Source organism: Cannabis sativa, chromosome X (assembly GCF_029168945.1).
Source record: "Cannabis sativa cultivar Pink pepper isolate KNU-18-1 chromosome X, ASM2916894v1, whole genome shotgun sequence".
In the NCBI taxonomy this organism is placed as follows: domain Eukaryota; kingdom Viridiplantae; phylum Streptophyta; class Magnoliopsida; order Rosales; family Cannabaceae; genus Cannabis; species Cannabis sativa.
In genome coordinates, this window is record NC_083610.1 from 63204241 (window position 1) to 63217879 (window position 13639).

Consider the following 13639-nt stretch of genomic DNA (forward strand, 5'->3'; position numbering starts at 1 on the left):
TGCAGTTTTATCTTTTCTGCATCTGATTTTCTCAAAACGCCAATTTTCAAACTCAACCATTTAAATGCCAATTCTAACTATTTAATAACTATAAATAATTATTAAATAATATTGTCATTTATCATATTTATTAAATGAACCATACAAAGTATCATAATTAACAAATATGCCCCTAAAACTCTTTCTTTACAATTTCGCCCTTACTTAGTGAAAAATTCACAAATAGACATAGTCTAATTTGAGAATTATAATTGATTAATCAAAACCAATTACATGAGTCTTACAAGCAATATTATCTCAACTAGTGCGGGGACCATGGGTCTATATAACCGAGCTTCCAATAAGTAGATCAAGAATTTAGCACTAAAATTCACTAACTTATTAATTCTTCGTTGAATCCACGCATAGAACTTAGAATTGCACTCTCAGTATATAGAATGCTCTATATGTTCCACCATATAGATGCATCATTAGTTATCCATTGTTATAATCCTAATGTGATCAATGATCCTCTATATGAATGATCTACACTGTAAAGGGATTAGATGACCGTTACACCCTACAATGTATTTTATCCTTAAAACACTTGACCCCGTATAAATGATATTTCAGCTTATGTGAAATGAGTACTCCACCATTTATGTTCGTTTGGTCAAGCTCGAAGGAGATCATCCTTTGCTTACTATTCGCCAGATAGAAGCTATATATTGAAATGAGTTTTATTTAGGGCATAAAACCCAACAAACTCCCACTTGCACTAATATAAAACAAAAAGTGTGTTTCAAATAATCTCAACACCTTGATATACAAATCAAGTGTAGTAGTAGTAAACTCCTCGTAATAGGATCTGAAAGGTTGAATTAACCACAACCTTTCCTCCACTATTACTCTTCCTTAATCACAAAATCATTGATAATGTGAAATTCCTCTCTATATGTCTACTCTCTTGGGAAGCTGGATTCTATAGCTTTGGCAACTACTTTTGGTTAATCAGGAAATTAACACTAGTAGTTTAGGCAATTTGGAATGGTGCCAAAAATGTATAGAACTTTCCTTAGACTGAATAAGTACCTTTCTTGTAACTTTAACATTCAGTCCCTTCCTGGTAGACCTAGAGACTTCAGATAGGTTTTTACACTTCTCCAAAATCACTATTCCACCCCCAGGGTAATCACCATCTTATCAGAAAGATTTACTAGCACAAAGGCAAATTTCGAAATCTGATATGGTGTAGTCTAAGAGTTTTAAACACACCCTTATAGACTAACATATAGTTCCTCTTCTTAATCTTAGGATTTACTTGATTGTCTTCCAATGTTCTTCTCCTGGATTAATCTGATACCTACTCATTACTCCCACTCAACAGTAGGTGTCTGGTCTAAGGCATACAAAAGCATATCTAAGACCTCTTACTGTTGATATAACAAATTCTTTCATGGCTTTATCTTTTCTGGAATAGTTGAGACTTTTCCTTAGATAAATAAAATCTATGTCTAAGAAGTTGTGAAGCTTCTATAGATTGCCATTAGAAAGAAAATGCTTCAGCATCTTACTAAAGTAAGTTTCTTGCATTAGAGTAAGTAATTACCAGGTATACCACAAGCCATAGGTTTAGATAAACTCAAACCTATAATACTAGGAACAGGAAGTTCGTTAAGTCCATTGAATAGACTTATAAACGAAAATTTCCTTTTATGTCCTTGTAATTGAAAACTTTATGTTATTCCATGTGAATGGATTAAACCATAGTTCTATTGGCTTTTCTTCTTAGTTTCTTATCTTGACAATCCATTACTTGTTTAAACTCACAATGGATTTTAATCACTAGTGTCTCCCAAGTCATAAGAAGGTGAGTTCCTAGAAACTCTCCCACTACGACAAGGTACCGTGAATTATGTCTAAGAAAACTAAATGGTATTGATCTCTTCGGTTGTGACAAGACAACAGAGGCAGTGGGATCATCATATGTCAAATAAGATGATAGAACACTTTTGGAATCAAGAAAAATATCTCCTTTATTTGCTACTTGTTTTCAGACTTAGTCATTATCCTAGAAAAGTAGTATTTGTTTGAACAAACACTTTCTTATCTATTGACTATGGGATAGTCCACCCCTAATCACTTAGAATAGCTAACAAACCATGGTTAACAGTTCTAGCTTTTCTTAAGATTTTGATTAGGTCATCCATGAATCTAGTAATGATTTACATTAAGTATACAACCATTACATCATTCTGAAATTGTATTACCATAGAAGGATTTAGGCAACGACTAGTAACTAATCATCAGTATGCAAATCGAAATTTCTGGGGAGGTAAGTTTGGATATAATTCAAAAATCAAATTAATGATCTTTGAACTGCATATCTACTAACTATTTCTCCACCCCTATCAGTTCGCAAGATCTGTAACCACTTATCTTAATGGTTTTAACCATTGCTAGAAATTAATGAAATTTTTTAAACATTTCAAATTGCTTGCTAAAAGGTATAATCTAGAGTTATCGTTTTAAGAATACAACGAAAAACTCATATCCACCCCTGAATGTACATCCATCTGCGAATGAGATGAACTACTTTCAGTGGATATAGGCATATTAACTCTTTGCAGAGATTGATCTTGTCAAATCCACTATGAACAAGATACAAATGCCATAGATTAAAGAAAGTGGTAGTGTCTTTTGATGACATAGGTTTAGTTACATCAAAGAGTTCTTAGAATACTGCAAGTGGATCCTGGTCACTGAATACCTAACTCATATTCCATACAGTTTTAATCCATTAATAGAAGATGGATATTAAACACTTGAGAAAGTGTTACTGTATTGTATTCTGGAATTAGAAATATAAGAAAATTTCTATTTGGAATCTAAAATTAAAGTCAAAGACTTAAAATTTATACCAGATATAATGAGTAATTCTATCTTGGACCACCACTACTAATACAAACTCTAAGTCAAATTTGCCCATACAAGTAGGAGATTTCTAAGATTGAGGATTTATATCAATTGGGAATAGAATTTCGGGATTATAATCATATGCGTCATTAATTTCTTAAGAGAAAATATAGAATGACATTAAATGATTTATAGACCATTCATCCAATGATATGTTTTGAAGCTAATTCGAAAGGAATAAGCTAAGAGGAATTAGGATAATTTCGTTTATAAATAAGAATCCAATGATGCTTCGATTAGCGAATGTGAAAGTAATCTTATTTATACAATCTTCTTGTTTCATATTGTAAAAATACTAGTCTAAGGTGTCATCAATTGATGAACAGCTAGATGTCGCATATACAATATTTATCTTTCGAGATCTAACACTATTATGTTTGTCTAATGGTGAAAATCCACTAGGGATTTATCTCATTAGATAAACAAGCCAAGTTAGACCAACAATGAAGATTCGAAATTAAACTACAGCTTGATAACAGAAAATAACATGGTTCAATATAAATTCATACACAATTCAAAAATTATATACATATAGCAAGTAGGAATGACAAGTGAAAATACTAAAACTTACAATCCTAAATAATTTCCAAAGTTTCCAACAAACTGATATCAGTGTCCCGTTTAGGCGAGAGTCAAAGCTACCATCCATTGAATAGAGTTGTCATCTCATCTAAAATGTTAAACATTCTAGCAACCTTTTATTCGATCAAGATTGGAATTCAGCGTTGTCCCGTTTAGGCGAGAGTCAAGGCAATTCTATTTTATGAGCTTCCACCATTGTTTCGCAATTTGCAAGTCAAGTATGGTCGCCACCATTAGGGTGATCCATACCATACAAAACACTTACAAACTACTTATTGTAAAGACCGCTTAGTTTAATTTGGAAATTAGCAGTTAATCATGTTTAATTATGAAATTATTTATAGCTATTTAAATAATTATTTATACTGTTATTATTGAATTCTGAGATGCATTTTATGTCATTTAGTAGTTTTTATAATTTTGCATTTCCGGTGCCCGGTAACATGGAACTCGGTGTTTGGCTCGGTAAAATCACAACTTAGTATGTTAGTAGTGTGGGACGGATTATTAGACATTGGGAATGTCGGGATTGGCCGGGAATTTAGAATTTCCCAAAAATACCCCTTTAGTGTTATTTATGTGACTTTAGTGTGAAGGGGAAAAATGGTCATTTTGCCCCATTGTTAGTTTGTCTTTTTGTGACTTAATAAATTGGAAAATATATGTTATTTAATTATTTTTTTGGCTGAAGTAAAATGGGTTAAGTGCCTTTCAATTTCATTTTCTTTCAAACTTAGAAAAATTACAAAATTTTAAAAAGAAAAGCTCTCTCTTTTCCTCTCTCTTTTTGGCCACTTGAGCAGCAAGAAAAGAGGATTTCCTCTTGGATTTCAAGTTGGTTTTTGCATTGATTTTGACATCTTGTTGTTGGTATGTTTCCTCTAGCTTCTCTTTTAAGTTTTCTTGATGAATTTTGATGAAAATGATGTGTTGCATGCTTAGTTTTAGGTCATTGTTGTTGCTGGGATGTTGTTGTGATCTATAGTGGATTAATCTTGTTGTTTTAAGTAGATTAGAGTTAGTGTAATGCATGATAATTGCTTTGATTTCAAGCTTGGAAGTTTTAGCTCAAAACTATGGTTTTCAAAGAGAAATGGTTAAAATCTGTTGCTGTGATTTTGTTGATGTTTGTAGTAGTTTTCAGAGGCTATTTTATGCATGTTTAAGTAGGTTTGGACTGGTTTGATTGCATGTTGGTAGTGTTTGATCAAGTTTGAGTTTTAAACTCAAAGCTTGATGCTTTAATGGTGATTTTTGATTCTGTGAGTTTTGGGTGGTTTTGTTGCTTTAGAACTGTTATTTGGGTCCTATAGAACAGGTCTGGAAGGTTTGAGGTTGTTTGGATTTGTTTTGGTTGAGTTATGATTTTTTTGAAGTTCTGCCTGCGAGGAACCGGAATTCCGGATGGGTTTTGAAAATTCCCAGAACTGGAATTCCGGTTGGACAACAGGTCTGCCGGTTGGGTGATTTTCAGAAACCCTAGTTTTCCTCGTTTTTATGTTATTTGGGGTATTGCCATGCTTTTTATCGATAGGGAAATTTTTAGTTCCTAGTTTAAGTCCCCGGGAAGTGATTTAGCGTATCACTTATAGTGTTGTGATTTTTATGGTTTAGGAGCCTGTAATCCGCCGCGCAGATAGTTCCAGTCAGGTTGACCGGCACACCTGAATTCGGAATTGAGGTAAGATTAGTATAACAGTATGCATATGTAGATTACATGTTTAGCGTGCATGTTAGGAAGCCTGTTAGATTACATTAGATATGTATGTTGGTTTCGAACCATCCGACTGTGTCACATCGGTATAGACTGGAGTATGACCAGCAGCTGGAGTATGACCAGTATGACCGAGTATAGGCTGACACTGTATCACATCGGCACAGGCTAGAGTATGACTAGCAGCTGGAGTATGACCAGTGTGCCAAGTATAGGCTGATACTTAGGGTGGTGGTTCCGTACTATTTGACGTATCACATCGGTACAGGCTAGAGTATGACTAGCAGCTGGAGTATGACCAGTTCGACCGAGTATAGGCTGATACTGTAACACATCGGTACAGGCTGGAGTATGACCAGCAGCTGGAGTATGACCAGTTCGACCGAGTATAGGCTGTTACTTGTCAATAGTACCGTCCCTATGAACGTTCAGGACTCAGTATCGTGTTGGACACGGCAGTTAGGGTTATGGTCAGGGGTATGGGCGTCTGATCATGACAGGGATTTATGTATGAGTATTATTATGCTTTTCTTACTGAGTCTGTCGACTCACAGTGTTATGTTTATGTGTAGGTAAGGGCAAGGCTAGAGCTGATGGACCGTGAGCGAGCCGGTGAAGATTGTACATGTCGGGGCGGTTAGGCCTGGAGCGTACGATCATCGGGACAGCGAGGCTATTTTTGTAATTAGTCGCTAGACGACAAATATTTTGTAAAGACAGTAAACTTTTGTAAATGATTTTGTAATCGGGATCCCAAGTATTTTGTATAAATATTTTACAAGTTTAATTAAAAAGCAAAAAATTTTAATTAATCACGTTTTCCATAAACATCGTTGATTAGCAACGAGCTGCACAGTATGTTTAAAAAATCACGTAATACGCCTATGCTAGTTAGGGTGTTACACTTATCATTCAAGATTAAACGGTGCGAAATTGCTAATGAACGTTCCTCCATTAGGGAGGATTACTCACTAAAACAAATGCGGTGTAAAACCCACAATGGAGATCGAATGCCTCTTGATTAAAAGCTCATTATTTAAAGAGAGTTGTATTTTCTTTGATTCTCTTTATTTATACTATTTATTTTAAATAAATATATTTATTTAATTAAAATTTCTAATTTAGAATGAAAAATTATAAATATAAATTTTAATTTAATATTTATAAATTTTACTTAGATGGATATGAAAATAACATGAATTATTTCCATCTTAGTAATGATTTCCAATAAATATTTAGAAAAAAATTCAATTTAAGTTGTTACAAAATTAATTTAAATTAATTTACAACTCAAATTTTATTTTCTATAAATATATATTGCATTTCGAAAAATTAAAGTATTTAAGAATACAATTTTCGAAAATGCATGTTAAAATAAAAAATTAATAATGGAAAAATTATTCTAATTTAATGTTGGCCCAAAATTAATTAATAAAATTAATTTACAACAAAAAAAATATAATTTTCCTATTTAATTAAATATATAAGAAAATTTCAAATATTTAAGTATGATGATGAAAATCAACTTAAATATTAATTTTCTATTTAATTAAATACTCTAGAAAAATACTTCAAGCAAAAATATCATCTATCTAGATTTTCCTTTGACTAATTAATTCAATTTCTAATAATATATTTTAATTCAATTTATTTTAAATTAATCAATAAATGAAAAAAATCATTGATTTAAGTTGATCCAAGAATTAATTAAAATAAATAATTAATTTACAACTTAATCTATTTTTCAAGATAGATTTAAAATCATCTTGCATTATGAAATACAATTTCGAAAATTAATTAATAAAATAAAGAAAAAATATATTTCACTTCATTTATTTTAATTAATCATTAAATGAAAAAATCATTGATTTAAGTTGGTCCAAAATTAAAATAAATAATTTACAACTTTAATCTATTTTTCAAATAAAATTCAAAATTCCAGCATTTAAGAAATGCAATTTCGAAATTTGATTAATAAAATAAAGAAAAATATATTTTGAAAATTATTTAAATTTAGTGGAAAAAATAAATTTCAACTAAAATAATTTTCTATTTAATTAAGTGTCATGAAAAAGAAATATTTAAGTATCATGATGAAAATCAACTTAGATATTTAATTTTCAAATTAATTAAATGTATTAAATTCAAGAAATAAATAATTAAGTGTAGAGAAGGCTTAATTATTAATCTCTAGTTTAATACTAGGAAAAAATATACTTAAAATAAATTGTACCAAAATTAATTATTTAAATAATTAATTTCACAATGTATAATATTTTCCTATTTAATATTAGAAATAATAAGTAGTCTAGAAATAACTATCTAGAAAATATCTTATTTGACTAAGTATCTTTTCCACAAAATTTGAAAAAATATCTAATTTAAGTTGTATTAGAAAAAATCTAGAACTTAAATATTTTCAAATTTAAATTTAATTAAATATCAAAAATTAAGTTGTAACCACTTAATTCAAAAATATTCCATTTTAAGTTAATATTCGAAAAGATATTAACCTAAAAAATATCTAAAATATTCCATTTTAAGTTAATATTCGAAAAGATATTAACCTAAAAAATATCTAAAATATTCCATTTTAAGTTAATATTCGAAAAGATATTAACTTAAAAAATATCTAAAGAATCTTAATAACCAATGCCTAAAATTCCTCAACTTAATTTTGAAATTTTAAATCCAAAAGATATTCAGATTTAAGTTGGTTAGTTGTAGATAACTAAATATCAACTTAAATAGGAATATTTAATGAGAAATTTAAATTAAGCTTCAGAAAGAATCTAGATGGTTATAATTCTATATTTAATTAAATACAAGAAAATACATATAGTTTAGCTTAGAATAAAAAATTCTTTAAACTATAATTTTCTTAAATTAATTTCAAAATAAATGAAATTAATTATGTTGCTAATCAATTTTATTAGGTTAAACTAGTTTAATTAACCTAGTACAGTTATTCAAATCAGGCAAATGGGCCTTCACAATTGGGGTAGTTCATGTGAGGGGGTGCTGGGTTCAGTATGTCGTACCCACTACTATGGCTCCCAACTCTCACACAAGGCCCAAAAGAGAGGAATTTAACCTTAAAATGAACAACTGTTATTAATTGACTAAGCCCAAAAACTAAATGGGCCTAAATAAAATCTATCAAGAACTATGATAATTTATTTAGCAACAACAACCTATATGCATCTATAATGAAATTAAACACATAGGCTCACACAGGCACACTTTGGATGGGTCCTATCATGTTGCTAGGTCATACACAGATGAAAGAAGATTGTAAATATACCCGTTACAAATTATTATCTTGACCAAGGGAGCCATCAGATCATTAGATCTGGCAAAAAGTAACCATGGCTATTTGCAATCAAGTAATAATAGGTTTTGAAAACTTACACACAAGCTAAAACACATACTCCTGCAACAAGATTAGTTGGATAGTTGGATGTAGGATTTATTTAATTTTAAATTAAATAATTAATTTCGAAAATAATTAATTAAATAAAAAAAATTCGAAAATTTAAAAAAAATTTGAAAAATAAAAAAAAATTCAAAATTTAATTAAATATTTAAATTTTAAATTAAACCTACAATTTTGAAAAATTAGGTTTCAACCAACCTAAATATCATTTCAAAATTTGCTAACTACTTTTAAAATTTAAATGTTATTTTATAAATAAAAATTAAATAAAAAATTTGAAAAGATAAGTGAATATCTTTTTCAGATTTTAAATGTAATTTAAATAAATAAAATAATAAAATTTAAAAGTTAGCAAAATATCTTACATCTTTTTAAAATTACATGATTATAGTTATTTTATTTTAAATTTAAATAAGGTCAAATTATTTAAAAAAATTAATTTAAAATATTTTTAATCTGACCTTAAATTTAAAAATAAGATAAGATATAATCAAATTTAAAAAAATAAGATAGATTATTAAGCAAAAAAGATAGATACTAACTATTTTCAAATTCAAATTACACTAATATCTTGAATTAAATTTAAAAAATATTAAATTAATTCAAAATGATAATTAGAATTGAATTAGGAATAGTAATAGTATAAATACATAACTACACAAAAAATCGGAAGTTAATTCCATGAAAAAGCATGAAAAAACGAAGAAAAACGAAAAAATTGTGAGCTGTACGGACAGTTTTCGCGATCGCAGGAAAATTTCAGCACAACTCCTTTTTTTTCGAATCTTCAAAAAATCATAACTAATTCAAATTAAATCGAAATTGAGTTCTGTAAAATATTAACTTGCTTAATTTTTTCCATTCTATCCAATAAAAATAATTCTAGAAACAGATATTCAATTATTTTTAACGAAAAATTCACAAACACCAATCAATCATCAAATAACACTCAATACAACATGATACCATCTAAAAACAAACAAACCATCGTTTTAAAGTCCAAATTTGTTGCAAGTAAATCAATTACCATGGCTCTGAGGCCAGTTGTTAGAAATTATTTTACCAGGATCTTAGATCTACTCACAAGTATGTTTATTAACACCCTAAATATGAACTTTCTAAAACGATGAAATAAACACATATAAAGTTTAGGAAACCTTACATTGGGTGCAGCGGAATTAAATGAATCCTTCCGTTCAGAGATCTACCCCTTGATTCCTTTCTATAGCAGAACATTATCAATATCTGAACCTGGATCTCTTTATCTGAATCTTTGATGCTGAAACTCCTTCTTGCTGAAAGTCTTTCATCACGATCTTCCTCACTATGGTTGAGGTATCACTTGCTGTGTGTGGGCCCTACTCATACACTAAGTATTTCGAAATTTAAGGAAGAAGAAAGAGAGAGTGGGTTCGGCCAAAGATAGGGAGAGAGAAGGCTCAGGTTTTTCTGAATCAAAAGTGTTAGAAGAAAAGTGTAATTTTCCTGAAGCCTTCACTATCTATTTATAGCATTCCACTAGGGTTAGGTTTGAATTATTTGGCATTAAAATAATGAAAATATCAGAGGTAAATTCCTATAAAAGTGGCCGGCCTCATACTAGTGGATTTGGGCCTCACTTTTTGCAATTTTGCAGTTTTATCTTTTCTGCATCTGATTTTCTCAAAAACGTCAATTTTCTAATTCAACCATTTAAATGTCAATTCTAACTATTTAATAACTATAAATAATTATTAAATAATATTGTCATTTATCATATTTATTAATTGAACCATACAAAGTATCATAATTAACAAATATGCCCCTAAAACTCTTTCTTTACAATTTTGCCCTTACTTAGTGAAAAATTCACAAATAGACATAGTCTAATTTGAGAATTATAATTGATTAATCAAAACCAATTACATGAGTCTTACAAGCAATATTATCTCAACTAGTGCGGGGACCATGGGTCTATATAACCGAGCTTCCAATAAGTAGATCAAGAATTTAGCACTAAAATTCACTAACTTATTAATTCTTCGTTGAATCCACGCATAGAACTTAGAATTGCACTCTCAGTATATAGAATGCTCTATATGTTCCACCATATAGATGCATCATTAGTTATCCATTGTTATAATCCTAATGTGATCAATGATCCTCTATATGAATGATCTACACTGTAAAGGGATTAGATGACCGTTACACCCTACAATGTATTTTATCCTTAAAACACTTGACCCCGTATAAATGATATTTCAGCTTATGTGAAATGAGTACTCCACCATTTATGTTCGTTTGGTCAAGCTCGAAGGAGATCATCCTTTGCTTACTATTCCCCAGATAGAAGCTATAAATTCCATGTTTATGCTAGCGCTCCCACTCAATTGCACTACCATATTCCCAAAATGTACGTATCACCCTGACCTAAAAGTAGGCTTAACTAAAAAATCAAAGAACACGAATAGCCTTTCAAGATTGAGCCTAATCATAACTGGATTAAGAACATTTGATCTAGGATCAACTAGGCGATATTGGCTTGAATAGATATTACGGTAAGTTTAATAAATCTATGTTAAAGTTCAATATCGGTCCCTTCCGATGCATACTGCATGCATCCAACCTGAGCTTTACTTTAACCAATGCTCTGGAAAGAGCATAGCACTTCTCCAAATGCAAGTAAACTCTGTTGTAGATTATCATATCAGTAAAACCCTGTGTCTGATAAATCTAGGAAACTTTATTCACATAGTCATGTTTACTTTCCAATGTGTTGACGACACAATAAACAGGATCAAGTATGTGAAAAGGGTTTCAGATGAATTTATACATTATATACATATAATCATGAAATAAATCATGTGAACCATGCAACATTAAATGTTATTTCTGATCTATATTATTAAGTGAATCTGATTATATTGAAATGAGTTTTATTTAGGGCATAAAACCCAACACCTATATGGGTATAGTTGATGGACGAGATTGTTATGAATACCTTTACATAATAGCAAATTTTGAGCTCATATGATTATACATTAATAAGGTGACATATGTTTCCCAAGTGGGATATTGTTGGATTAAAATCTATTGTGGGCACATATGTATAATGTATATGCTATTATAAAGTGTGATACAAAATTAAGTGACTAATTATGGTATGGGTATCAAAAGGGTATTAAATTGTCATGGAAATAATGTGTAGATACCATAAGTTAATTTATAATTTGTTGAGGGGCCAAATTATAAATACCCAAAACTCATTCTAAGATGAGTTTATAAATAGGTAGTGGTTCCCAAGAAACACTAGGGTTTTTGTATTATCTCCTTCCCCATCAGAGAAAATACCTAAGAAATTGTGTATTCTTAGAAGATCAAAACCTTCTCTGCAATCTCTAACAATGGCTTCAGGTTAGTGCTTCCGCTCATATTTATCATCATCTTCTTCTTTAATTTAGCAAATATTCTATAGATATATGATTTAGGGTTTTCTATATTAAAGCACTTTTAGGAATATGTTTAGATCTGTGATATATATTTCTTGAGTGTTTGATAAATCCTAACAACTATTGTTTTATATATTTGTAGTAAGTATCTGAATTTTATTTTCGACATTATAAACTATTTAAAAATTTTAAAAAATTTACAAGTTGTTCTAAATAACAATAACATACATGTTCGTGACAAAATAAATAAATAAATAGTTGCCCGATCTAAATATCAAAACAGATAAAAAATTTACCGAAACAATTTTTATTGGGTGTACTACAAATTTTCTAATAATTAATATATATATATTTATATGATTTTTTTTTTGAAGTAGGTAATTTAAAAAAATACCCCATTTATAGTCCTAAGTATATAGTATTGTAACTGAGACTGATTAAAAAATTTTGGGATGTGAAACCTTTGTCCAAATATGTTGTTCAAGTCAAATTTTCATTTTATTTTTTTAAGTAACAGTAAAAACTTTTAGGTAATAGTTAAATTATGTTGAGTGGTTTAATGCTCAAAAAGTTAATGTCACAGATGCAAGCTTAACCTGGACGGCGACATTACCAGTGGAGCAATGGACAGCTCCCGATTTTCCTTTGGTCAAAATTAATGTGGATGGTGCACTTTTTTCTGGCCAAGGGCAGTATGGATTGGGCTTGATTGCAAGGTCTGCCGCGGGGTTGGTCTTGGGGGCCAGAAGTTTATCTAGAGAGGGCTCTTTGCAACCTCATATTGTTGAAGCCATTGGTATTAAGGAAGCTCTCTCTTGGAGTAAAGCGAATGGATGGTCACACATTGTTGTTGAGTCGGATTGTTTAAGGGTCATTAATGATTTGCAAAAGTTCAAACATATGGCTTCTCCTTATGGCCATATTCTTTATGATTGTATGACTTTGGTTGCTGATTTTGATGTTGTTTCTTTTAATTTTGCTAAGCGGTTTGCTAATAAGGTTGCGCATGCCTTGGCGCGATCTTCTCTTTTTGAGGCTGACCTTACTTTTAGTAGGGACTCCTTACCTTTTGTTTTTGCATCCTTAGTTTTGGATGATTTAGTTTAATGAAATTTAATGATTATTAAAAAAAACGTTTAAGGAAACTTTTTTTTATCTGTTTCCGATATATAATATCTCTCAAACAAAAAAATATTATTTTTTTTTCTCAGTAGTTTTACACAGAAAGAAAAATAATTTTTTTTTCCTAGACTAAAGAAAAATTACAGCAGCTTAAACTTTCTTTCTTCATAAACTTTTGAGCACAAAAAACAAAACACACTCCTTTATGATTTTTCTTTAACAACTAATTGGTATTATATAGGTAATATAAAATTGTGTGTGAATATAAGAATAAATTTACTTTTTATATATATATATTATATAAGTTTGGGATTATTTCACAAATACACAAAAACAACAAAAAAAATTACAAAAATACAATTTCACGGAATTTTAAATATTTTTACGATTTTTTTAATTTTA